Source organism: Camelus ferus, chromosome 6, assembly GCF_009834535.1.
Source record: "Camelus ferus isolate YT-003-E chromosome 6, BCGSAC_Cfer_1.0, whole genome shotgun sequence".
In the NCBI taxonomy this organism is placed as follows: Eukaryota; Metazoa; Chordata; class Mammalia; order Artiodactyla; family Camelidae; genus Camelus; species Camelus ferus.
In genome coordinates, this window is record NC_045701.1 from 28,000,646 (window position 1) to 28,014,005 (window position 13,360).

Sequence of the window (13,360 nt, forward strand, 5' to 3'; positions counted from 1 at the left end):
TAATTTTGGGGACACATAAAATTGCTCAGATGAAGTTTACTTTAAGGATTTGGGCTCTTCACCAAGAAATGTGAAAAGGCAAACTGTCATCCAGTCCTGCGGCTGAGAACACATTTGGCATCCGATTCCATTACTGATGAGACAGAAAAACCCTTTTACTGGTTTTGGGGCCAGTGAGTTCTGTTCAGAAAATACAGGGAGAGAAGGCCACAGCAGGTGAGGGCTGCGGCAGGAATATGGAGGGCGCAGGGGGTGGGGGTGGGTGTGGGCGGCAGACACTCCTGCTCATTTTGGAGTTTTTGTGTCTTGTAGAAAACAAACTCCCAAGCAAAATCAGATGCATTTCCCCTTCAGCAGAGACTCAGGAGGGAAAATGGCCAAGAGACATTAGTGCAGTCACTGGCCCACCTTCAGCCAGGACACAAATGTACCGATGAGAAACGTCGTCTTCTTATGTCTTAGTGCTCAAGGCCCCGTAAAATGCCTGCAATGAACATGAAACAATTCTAAGCTGCCGCCAACTAACCTGGTGAGACGCAACTAGACAGAGGGCTATACAGTAGGAGAAAAAAGAAAGGAAAGGAACAGAAAGAGTATGAAGATATTAACTTCTGGTAAAACATAAAACAAAAATAAAATACAGGCCCAAATGTCCAAGACTCTGCCTTTGAAACTGATGGCGTGAATACTAAGCTGTGGTGGTCAGAAGTGAGAGGAAATAGGGACTCTCTTTGGGACAGATTACTGACATCAGTTTCACCTGGAAAAACTCAATTCCTCCTTCAGGTGGCCTCCAACCATCATGGCTCAGCCTTCCCAAATCCAGGTACTTACTCCGTCGATGTGACTCGCCCTTTAACAGCAGGGTGAAGAATGTGTTCACTGTTTGAGGAGGGGTGGGAGCACGGCGGCTCATTACTACAGACAAACCAGAGGCGTGATGCCACAGGACCTCTGAGTCATGTTTCACTTGTTTTTTCTTTTAAATTTCTACATTGCAATCTCACTTCAAATTCCTGTCTCAATAACAGACCTGCATGTCTATCAAAGCCTGGGAGAGTAAATGTTTCTTCTCCTCCCCTTATCACCCCACTGGACCTGGCACTGAGGAGCAAAAGGAAAGCTTTCTCTCCACTAATCCTAAATTGTACGGGAAATATCTCCATCCTGTATACTTCTATGTGCTGTAGGCAAAGCCCTTAGAGAAGTTTGGTGGAGATGCTGAAAAACTGTCTATGGTATGAGGCAATTAAGAATCTCTGGGATACCCTATTGAAGTTTAGTGTGCATGTGAATTACCAGGGATATCATCAAAACTACAAGATCTCAACTAGATTTGGATGAGGTCTGTTTTGGATTGAATCGTATTCCCCCTAAAAAAGATGTGTTGAAGTCTAACCCCCAATACCTCATGATGTGACCTTATCTGGAAATAGGGTCATTGCAGATGTGATTAAGATGAGGTCTTACTGGAGTAGAGTGTGCCTCCAATCCAATATGACTGGCATCCTTTTAAGAAGATGGCCATGTGAAGACACAGAGACATACAGGGAGGTAGGTCACTTGTTGATGAAGGCGGAGACTAGAAGTACGCAGCTATATGCCAGGGAGTGCCCAAGACTGCCAGCAAACCACCAGAAGACAGGAAGAGGGGGAGAAGGACCCCTCTCCTGGCTTCAGAGGGAGAATGGCTCTGCCAACACCATGATTTCAGACTTCTAGTCTTCAGAACCGTGAGACAATACGTTTTTACTGCTTCCAGTTACCCAGTTCGTGGTAGTTTAAGTTGGCCTTAGGAAATGAATACAAGGAGTGAGAATGTTCTATTTTTAATAAGCTTCCAGGTGATACTTAGGCTGCTGGTCCATGGATCACATTTTGAGTGGCCAGGTTACTGCAAATGGATGGATGGATGGATGGATGAAGTACTTTGTTTACTATTACTGGCACCTAGCACAATGCCTGTTATATATATATATATATGTATGTTTATAAAATCCCTAATTCCCAGAGTTTTTTCTGCTAACTAGCTGGAAATGTGCAATCTCCATGGTGTTCTCTCCTAAAGCGATGCGCTCATGGCTTTCTCCAAGACCAGTCCCAGGTACACAGATAGCCATACTAAGGATTATAAATGACAAAGTTTATAAGACTTTTGGACCTCCTGCCTTATCTACATAATTTCTCATTTAATATTAAGACAGTGAATCTAGTCTCCTATATGTTCTTGGTGGCTCAAATAGGGCTTTTGTCTCCAAAATCTAGAGTGTTAGGCTTTTGAAAAGAACACATGCTAATAATTACCCCAAGCTGGTTAGAGATAATGGGCAACAGAAAAGTTATTATCTTCAATGTCATCGTATGTCTTTGATATGATAATCATTGCATTCAAGATATCAGAAATGATGGATGGCCTTTGATTCAGAGTGCAGCACGATGCAAATTACCTGGCTCCTTCTCAGTCCTGCTTAGAAGGTGAACAGCGAGTGACAGTGGGCACCCCTAGCTTCAGGGCCTCGAGCCGCTAGACGGCAAAATCTGTGACAAACTCAAAGAGAAAGACTTCCTTCTTTAAAGATACTTAAGGCTACTTTAATGTCTCCTTTTACAGACATCCTTCATTCAGAACAAACTCACACAGAGTTTTCATCTGCAGCCACTGCTGTAACATACACTATTTACAGCCTAAGTCATTCTAACCTGGTAACTTTCAGGGTAACAACAGTTGACATAAGTCCCACATTGTTTCTAGCAGGCCCCTTCTAGACACATAAATCGATGATTCCAGGAAAGCTTAGTAAGAAAGGAAAGAGGAAAGAGCACTGTATACACTTATTTCAAAACTCAACATGATTTTGTTAGAGCCTACGGTGTATTACCCAGCACACTTCCCCTGCCATGAGTCTTATCAGCCTCCTCACTCTCACAGCACACCTACCACGGAAAGCATACACGTATTACACCCTTCAGTCGTCCGTGTGAATGGAGCAACGTACTGATTCTAAATATTTACTCGCCCTCATCCATGAGGACTACATCCATCCGGACTAGCATCACGAATGTATGCCCCCTGAGCTTCTCTCATATGGGCAAGTCACATTCTGATGGTACGAGCGCAACAAACACACGGCAGGTGATTGGTCCAGAGTCCTGCTGATATCCATCTTCTCCCCTTGCGTTCTTTCCCTTGCAGTGCATCCCACCCCAGCAAGGATGCACGTGCCTCCTCAATTGTGTTGCAATAAGGCAATAGCCTCTAAGATGGGAAAATCAAAACTTGAGTTTTAGGGGAGCAAGGAAGAAGCCTTTTCACTTCTTCTTCTCCTATAAAGCCAACTCAAAATTCTGAGACTGAGGCTCAGAAGCACAAAATCTAACTCCAGTGAAACTAGGAGACGCCTTTAATTTCAAAACAGAAGAAACTGGAGGAGTGGAAAATTCCATGGCCGAGTGATGGAAGGACAAATCTCACTGTCTGAAGAGTAAGTCAGAACCTCGGACACATGAGTTAGTGTCATCATGTGCTGTGGAAGAGTGAGAGGATGGAGAGGATGGGAGCTAAAAACCAGGGGATTATTTAAAAGTTAGCATACGGTACAATTAGGTGCTGGGTATTTGACCCCAACTTTCATGATCAGGAACAGTTTCTGGACAAATTCAACCACAGATTTGGGACTCACGGACAGAAGGCACAGCAAAAGCTAGGACTGAGGTCTTGCGCTGAAATAGTCATTTGCAAAATTCCACATCCTTTTTCGGGTTCTCTCTCAGAAAACTAGCAATCAGGCTGACACCCCAGTTTCCATCCCCTAGAGTCGGGTGCCTGGAGAAATGCCACCTGGAAAAACGGACCAGTCTAAGAGCAAAGACAAAAAAGTCCTGTCACTTGGGGCCAACTCAAATGACATGGTTGGTCTGCAACTCTTGACCCCATGGTGAGAACCATCCCTGGGCAAACCTCAACCATTCATACTGAGCTTCCAGCCAGGTTTCTCATGCCTTGATTCGATGTGTAAAGCAGCAGCCAAGAATCACCAGTGATTTGAGATTATCCTCTACCATGAAATACGGAGGTCAAAACCAAAAAGCATACAAAAGGAACTTGGAAGAAGGGACAGAAGGAAAGTAGGAAGCAAAAGAAAATGTAAAGAGACTATGATTTACAAATTTAAAAAGTTGACTGTATTCTTTAAAAAAAATTAGCTTTTATAAATTCATATACAGTTCTGAAAACAAAACTCCTTGTCTACCAAAAGAGGAAGACCACGGTAACTGTCTAAAACTGTATTCACAACAGAGAGCAGAGAACCAGAGAGACGGCTGAGGGCAGTGAACACTGGTGCCTCTGGGCTGCAAGGTGGGAGTGGACATGCGGACAATAGTACACTTTTTTAAAAACACTTTTTAAAGCTGTGAAATATTATTGAAGGGTAGCATGTGCACATTTACATACAGTTTAAAGGACAAAAGCAAACTCACCTTAAGAAACTAAGAACTGTTAATACCTTTGAAAGCCCTCTATCTTCCCCTACAATTTTCCTCCAAAGAAACCATTTTTCTGAATTTTATATTTATTATTCCCTTGCTTCTAAAAAAAAAAAAAAGTTTTGCCACAAACGTATGGTTCCTAAAACTCTTTCGCTTTTTATGTTTTTAACTTCAGGCCATTGGAATCATTCTTTTGTGACTTGCTTTCTCTACTGAGCCTCATGCTTAAGGATCATCAGTGTGGATGCAGGCAGCTGTGGCTGACTCTTTTCTGAGCTGTACAGTATTCCATTATGCTATATCCAGCCACCCTAATGGTGATGGACATGGCTGTCATTTTCAGATCTGTGTGATTATTAACTAAGCTTTTACATACACTCTTCTGAGTGTCCAGGCACAAAGGTACAAAAGTTCGAGCAGAGGGTATACGAGTGCTCACAGGGACTAGATGGAGACAACCCGCTCTCCGAGTATGTGGCACAACGGACCTTCCCATTAGCAGCAAGGAGAGTTCCTACTCCTGGTGATAAGGATGAGGGCGGTGACCGGATGGTGGCACCAGCAAATACTTCCGTGACAGACACGAAGCTAAACACTTCCCAGATTATTTTAATTCTCACAACCACCCTTTGAAGTAGGCACTACTATTATTCTCACTTCACAGACGAGGGAACTATACCGAGGAGCCTTAGAAAGATGATCTACCACCTTCCCTACTTAGATCAGTGGAGACTCTCGGAGCCCCAGGCATGCTGGAGAAAGCAGCTGATTGGAAGTCTTGTCACTGGCTCCTGCCAGCTCCGAGGCGAACACCGAGGTCTGAGCTGACAGGTGTGAACACCCTGTGCTGCAATGTGAGTCTTAACTTCCTCTCCAGGTACCTTCAGCCTCATCCCTTCCCTTGGTGGCAAGCGAATGGCTGTGTCCTGTGGGGCTGAACTGTTCCAGTACCTCCACAACCAAGAACACGTGTAATATACAACCAAAACATCACATGGCCTGGCTTCTCCAATGCCTTGCTAAGTCATTCTCCACATTGTATGCTGTAGGCAGTCTGCTGCTGTTTTGAATCACATCCTTCTCTAGACAACCATCTCAGTGTCTCACTTTTTCCATTAGTAAGATGATCATAGTACAGAGTGAACTATTTATAATGAGCCTCAGCTCAAGCAATGTGGCTTTCGGTTGGCTTCATTTTAGATACATCTTTCTTTGTTAATTAATATACCTTAGCCCAGTGTTGTAAGTAACATTTATGTTCCTGCATTGGACAAGAAGGAAGGGGACCACACCCAGATTGGAAGATCCAAGATCTTTGGAATCAATATGAATGTAGTATTTCAAAGCAAGGTTTAAAAGTCAGTTTTTGTGTTTGTTGTCAACTAAGGAAGGGGGACAGGACAGCCTACAGGAGAGTAAAAAGTGATGTGCTATTAGGTCATGAGTTAACCCCCTGGTACCTGCAGCTCTATACCATTTTTTAAGAGCCTCTTCTCTCCTCCTGGGATATTATGCATATGTCTAATGTGCGAATGTCTGACGCAAAATGTCTAATGTGACTAATAAGGTATCTAGCATTAAAGTTAATTAATGAAAATGAAAACACTAAAACTCATGTTATTCAGTAACCAGGGCCTGGAGCCAGATCCCAATTAAACCACTCTCGTGATGAAGGAATGGATCAAAATGCCCAGTAGCGTACATCTGGCTGCTTCTGTGGGTCCATCTAGAGCCTCATGCCCCTTTCAAATCAGCCTCCCCACCCTCTCCTCTCCATTGCAATGTGGAGCTAAGGGTGGTCCTCCTCACAAGGTCCTGGGGACTCCCAGGCTCTCCAGCTTGCTCGCATGGAAGGGGCTAGGCAGCTAAGGGATCCAGCTGCAAACAAGCATGATTCATAGGCTCCTCCTGGCCCAATCCCTTTTGCCATTCATCCTGCCGGAGGGCCCCGAACCCTCCAATCCCATTTGTACCCCACTGAGGAGATCTGATAATGGTCCTGGCAGAGCTGTGGCTTTTCGTAACTTCTGGCAGGGGCCTCGCTGACCCATAACTTGCCTACACACATGATTTCTTCTCATACTGTCTTTGTAAATTGACCATGGCTAACCTGGCTGCCCTAATCAGATCAATCAGAGTAACATTTCTTTAGCTGCTGCAGGCTGGCAGCCTCCTGGGCTGAGGCGTGACTCTGAGTCAGGCTCAGATAGGGAAGGCAGATTTTGGGGTTTCCAGTGGGCTCAGGTTTCCTTTGCTTTTATCACAGTTGGTGAGCTTTGTAAGGCCCGTGTTTACAGCCATGCAAATTAGCCTCAGCTGGAGAGAAATCGGGTCAAGCCTAAAGGAAATCAAGCTCTGGGGCCAAAAGGTATTTTATCAAAAGTTGTAAGGGTAGCCATAGTACTGAAGTCAAGCCAGACTGTCCTAGGAAACGCGGACAGCTTTGTCCGGTGTAACCTGAACTCTTGGCTTGGCCTTTGGACCCTGGAAACTACTGAGAGATGGAGGGGAGGACGGTGAAGGGGCCCCATCCACCAACGGCAACGGCAGGGGGCCGGCCAGCTCAGCCACTGGCTGCAGCCGCCAAATACATTTTCTGTTAAGTAAAGACAAGTGTGAGGAGGGAAGCACTCCATCTTTGAAGGAAGAAACACTATGGCTGTGAGGACCATTTGCCGTACATCCTATGTTACTCACTGACTAAACAAGGTCCAAATCCACGGTTTCATTCGACTGACAAGCTTGTATACACTGTTTTAAAATGTATGTATGAAGGTGTCCACATACAGATATGATCTGGTATTTTGCATCTGGAAAGCATCTTAGAAATACTCACCCTAGAGGCCATGACACTTACAGAAACTAAGGCCAGAGAGGTGACGTGACTGGACACCCAACTGCTCACTAGTTACCTTCACGACAACACCTCTGGCACCTGCCCACTGCAGTTCTCCCCATCCTATTTCCAGTCCTTTGATAACCCAGTACAGAGAGAAACTTGGCTTATTTTAAAATAATTCCCCAATCCGTTGATGTCTCTTAAGATTAGGGGATTATTAAAACCCTAACAATTATTTCCTGAGCTCCCACCATTATTCCCTGTGGCTCACACAACATGGTGCCAATGATGTCAGGCAGCTTGATCTATGGATCTGAAAGCAAAGATGTTGGTTCACGTGTGATTCCCTGGTCTACCTGCCCTCTAGTAAATAAGACAAAAGTTGGTGGATCGGGAGTGGCCCATTTGCTAAGTAGAAGTAATGACCATATCCTCGGACTTCATCTAAGTAAAGCTTATCTTCCAACAGATGAGAGACCTGAGACCCAGAGAACTTAAAGGACTTGCCCAAGACTCAATAGTTGATTAAGGTCAGAGCCCTAAGTAGAAACCAAGTCTATAAACACAGAAGCCTATGCTCCTTTTACTAAATAATGACCAGGAAGTAAAATTCAGACTTCTCCAAGTCAACGTGATGCCAGGACTTGTAGTTAAACTCAGACCAACAGACCATGTGTCAAGTAATTAAGAGCACAGGTTCTTGCTGGATTCACGTCCTTGCTCCGTCACGTAAGACCTGCATGATGCTGGGCAAGTCACGTAACCTCTCTAAGGTCCAGCTTTCTTACCTACAAAATGGGAAATTATTAATAATAGAACTGTCTCACTGGGTTCTTATGACGACTGAGTAACTCAATAATACATGCTAAATACCCCAAAACTGCTCAGCTAGCATTAACCAGCATTACTGCTGTTGAAATCTTGTTGTCATCTTCACTTGAAAGAACCTACGTGAATGCAGGGTTATTAAGACTTCCGACCGTATTAAGGATGTACCTGCGGGTGCACGTGTGGTGCAGGGCTGTCCTGACCTTTGTGTATACTGGAGACGTGTACACTTTGCAACGCACTTAGGAGTTCAGTTTCATAAGCATCCATGTGACCTGGGTTTATGACTTAAATACACACAGATCTTTGCCCATTCTTGTTAGACCCTCACACACTTCCAGCTTAGAACTAGAGGCCAGAGTAGTCACTGCCACCAACAAGGTCCCAGCATTAGCACTTACCCACAAACCACGGTCTAGCTCCAGCCAGTTATAGTCTTAGAAAAGGTCCTGTACTAAGCATAAATGAAGTCCAGGAAAATAGAGGTGAGATATCAAAAATTGTACTCAACTCAGAGTACAGGAGGTGAAGGATAAAATACTTAAAAAAAAACCCCAAATATTTAGAAGGGTTTGCTCATAGCATATCTTGTAATATCTAATCATACTTTATTTCCCAATGAGAGCCCCCCAAATCTATGTTCACATATATTTTCACTCATTTCAGGTATGGACAATTTTAAAAACTGTGCGTGTGTGCACACCTGCACGTGTGTGTGTGGTGTGGGGGTGATCCCAGAAACGGTCCCAATGGGTCTAAGTCTAATACTTCATAAATCATAAATTTTTATATTGCACTCCTTCATTCTAAGCACTGGAAATACACTTACTAATGATTTCTATCCTACTATTATCTGCAAGCCTTTCTAATATGCATTTGGCTCCTAATACTTTGAGTGGATGATTTGCTGTGAAATTTGGCCCCATGGTCCTCAATAAAGAGATTTAACAAGATGACAGAGGGTGCTGAGGGGCAGACACTCTCTTGTAGGTTCTACTGCTCCAGCTCCAGGATAGAGGCTGGTTGAGCTTCACAGCTCAGCATTCTAAGGCGCCCTCTTGTGGTCGGAAACGAGCACCCTAATGATACTGGCTGGAGGTACTGGTCCAGATTAAGTTACTGTTTGACAGCCAACAAGAGAAACACAGCTGAACTCCAAGAATAATATTCAGATTCAACATTCTGAAAGAATCATTGATATCCATACTTGACAAGTTCTAACCACCTTTTTTTTAAAAAAAAAAAAACTAAAATAAAAATAAGTAAGTCAAGTAAAAGTACAACTTAACTTTTGGGGCCATCTTATTTCCAAATAAAATTTACAAGGCAGAATTTTTGTAAGCTGGTGTACAAGCTCCTGTTTGCTTTCGGCAGATCTGGCCAGTCAAGGGCCTTTTTAAAGCAAAGAACAGGAAAGCCCAGATCATTCCAGGTACCACCCAAGGAATCTGGACAGAGCACTGATGACCTCAAGGTCATATTCTGGAGCCATCAACACACGGGCAAGTTATGTCACTCACTGCTACAGATGATAACCCCTAGCCTCACTGCTCATTTTCAAACACATGAGAAGCAGAAAGGGGCTGGCAAACTCATTCCCATTCCTGGGGGAAAAAAAAAAATAATGCACATACCTTACCAGGGCAGCCCGGAGAAATTATCTTTGTACACAAAAGCTGAAATTATATAAACTTGGAAGGCAACAGGTTATGAAAACCCTATAAATTTATGTTCAGGCTTCCAAACAATGTTCCCCTTCCACTCTTCTCCCCTCCCCACTAAACTGAGACACCAAGTCTGGGATGTGAGTTACAGCTATGATCCTAGCCAAAGTGGCCCAATTACATCTGAAAGCTTTCGGCTCCAGGAAGTTTCAACAGACTGGTGTCTGCTGAACCATCACCACCCCCCTCCCCCCCACCCCCACCAAGTGCTCAGGGAATAGCATTATCTCATTAATTCTTAAGAAATATCTATTAAAAAGGCAGAGGGAAAGGAATCATTTTATGTATCTTACAGAGGAGGGAACAAGCAGAGACAGTATTTATAATTCAGAGTGAGATTGTGGCATTTCAAGAGAGAAAGAATACTGGCAGGTCATGCTGATTTTCTGAACGGTGCCGGGCAAGTTTAGAAAGCAGTTGGAAAGCTGATCAGAGTAGCGACGTCTTTGACAGGCACCAGGACAAAGAATCTCAGACGAGGAAGGCAGATTGCTGGCTCTTTGTCAAGGTGCTGACCTATCTTTCCGAGGAACAAATGTAACTTAGAGAGTGTATAAATATGGGCATAATGACAGTGAAAACTCTCATTTTACAGGGCAAAAAAGACCAGAGAAACAAGCCTGAAATGAACTACTAGATTGTCTATATGCCTCGATGGAAAGGAAGTTGCGGAATTCTTCAACAAATATTGAAAAATAGGAACGGTCCAGAGATGACCATTTGCCAGCTGTTTCAGGAATGGGCAGATTCAGGTTTTAAGACCCTCAACAACCTTGTGGGAATCAGCGATGCTGGAGAATTTCTTTGCAAAGCTTTCAGAGTTGTTCACAAATGAAGAGATTCATACATAGCTCGGGAGAATACTGAAAAGTACTTTCACAATCATGATCTCATTTTATCCTTGTAACGACCCTGTCAAGAGTTGTTAGTCCTACTTTATGGAGAAGGGATCAGCGTGGGAAAGTGAAATAACTTGCCTAGAAGGTTATCAGAGAACAAAAAAAAACAGGGGCTAGTACCAAGCGCGGGTGGTGCCAACAAGAGCTGGTGTTCTGAGCTCTGCTTCTCAATTTGGTAAAAGCTACGTTTGTGGTGGCACAGTGGTCTCATGTCACAAATGAGGGTGGCCCATGCCTGAATATGCAATATGAATATACCGTAGTATTTAATTTACTATAGCTAGTATTTTAAATAATCGATAAGGTCAAAGGAAAATAGCACTAAATCTACATAGTGTTTTGTGGTTGGAGTTAGATGTAAAGTGTCTTTTATTCAAAGATTTGGATTCCTATTAGAAGACCCTGAAGAAAACTGGATGATTTCACAGTGTAGCACATATTCTGGATTTGCACAAGTGTAGCTATATTTTGTTGATGATTTTAATAATGGCCACTCTCATTTATAAACGGCAAAATCAATCATCCCGTAAAAGTGGTTACTATCCTAAGTGCAGCAAACTACTCTTTAAAATGAAGGGGAAATGAAGACACATGCTGAGGCCCTTCTACCTCAAGTGTCTGTCAGTATCAACGTCTTCCTAGTTGAAAGTGTACAAACCTAGAAGTCATCTTTATCTTTCTAGGTCTCCTTTCTCATATAAGGGTCCTGAATTAGATGATCAGGAAGGTCCCTTCTAATTCTTAGACTGTATCATACTATAAAACAGGATCCCAGCCCAGTTTGAAAAGCTATGTGTCTGTTTACTTTAAACCAGTGCCAGTGATGGTAACTTTAAATGCTATTCTAGAAGATGAAACTAGAGACTCATATCTGAGTTGAGCAGAATCGTGCCATTTCTGACAGCGCTGAACTGGGAATGCGGACATGCAGGGGGAGCAGACCAGCTCTGTTTTAGAGAGGTTCACGTTCCTCCCCTTGCTGGCAGGGTCCCTGCGGCCGAGGTTCCAAACACTGGGTTTTTCCATCTCTGACATTTACTCCGCTTCATTCATCATAAAAAGATCTATTTGGCAAGCGTCTCCTGGTCACCTAGTAAGGGAGCCGTTCTGCGGTTAGGCTAACGAAGCTGGCCTCCAGGGCCGAAATGCCGCAGCTGTTCGCGACCTCGAAACTTCTCTTTCATCTTCATTTTCGGAGAAGAGAAAATAAACAGCTGACTCTGAGAAGAGAACAAGGGCTCCATCCTGATGCTGGAAACCTGGCCGTGGGCACAGAGGGAAGGCTCCTAGGAGGCAGGTTCAGGGTTTTCAGGCATTGACTCAGCTCATTATTTTCTGTAAAGCTTCAAATCTCAGCTCTAAGGTAGGACACAAGCTCACCGCAAATTCCAAGCAGCCTCAAGACCATCAAAGCTCAGGAGACCCACCCTTAAAGGAGGAAGCAGAGACTACGTATGTGCACAGATTCCTTGGGGTAACGGCAGCCCCACTGTTGAGGAAGATGAAAGTCTTTGAATGAAGAGTATTTCCCCCTCAGACAGAGAAACAAACACATCAAGCACTAACTGCCTTAGTGAAAATCCTTTGTTGAAGACGCAAACAATTGAGATAAGAAATAAGAATAAACTACCCAAGGCTTTGAAGTTTTAAAAACAAATGCTTTGAAGTTTTAAAAATGCTCATTTATCAAAACAGAAATAATTAGCTTTATGAGTAAACAACACGCAAGCCATCCAGAGAGAGAAACACAAGGAGTAATAGCAATCTTAGAAGAAAAAGAGCACAAAAGTAAGTTTAGTATGACATTGTGTGTAAGAAAACATTCTGTGGGGTTCCTAGGTAGTCAGAGAAGGCTTCCTGGAAGAGGCAAATTGAGGCCACCTTTGCAATACACAGATTCTCCTTTTGCCTTTCAATATAAAAAACAATAACCTTCTGTTCCTATAGATAGTATTTAAAAAGCCAGCTGGCCTATTAAACACACACTTTTCCCTCTGCCATGAATCTAACTGCATATGAATATATTTTACGTGATTTCTTGCCTATAACTAAGTTGTTTCATTAGAAAAATCCAAGTTGTTTCATGCAATATGTCCTCTTAAAACATTTGCTCTGATATTGAATTATTATTGGGATCATATTTTGAGCAGGAAAACCCAATTCCAATGAACTTGAGAGGTGAAAAACCATGATCATGATTTTCATTTATAATTCAAGTCAGTGAGAAAATCTGACTTGATTAACAGAAAACTGCCCCCAGACTTTTGTCATTCTTCCCCCTGTAAGGGACAGCCGACTCCACAGTCATAATGTGACCTGAGCTATGAAGAGCCAAGGGATGGACCACACTACTAAGAAGGAAGAGTTGATGCAACTGCCATTTAGTTTTACAGACTCTTCCAAACACTTCTTCAAACCCTCTCAGATTTGAATTTCACAACATCCTGGTAGGTCGGGTAGACTCAGATACTGTTAATCCTGTTTTGTAGAGAAGGGGAAATGTGGCCGGAACAGGGAGACAGCCAGCCCAAGAGCACACAGCAAGTCAATGGCAGAACCACGTACCACACAGTTGACCCCTG

The 13,360-nt window shown here is 43.3% G+C and overlaps 1 protein-coding gene across 3 annotated transcripts in view; it reads right to left on the minus strand.

The window, feature by feature from the left end:
• The window catches only part of FMN1 (formin 1), a 397,658-nt gene that overhangs the window by 175,414 nt on the left and 208,884 nt on the right, over nucleotides 1–13,360 (minus strand). The window lies entirely within an intron of this gene.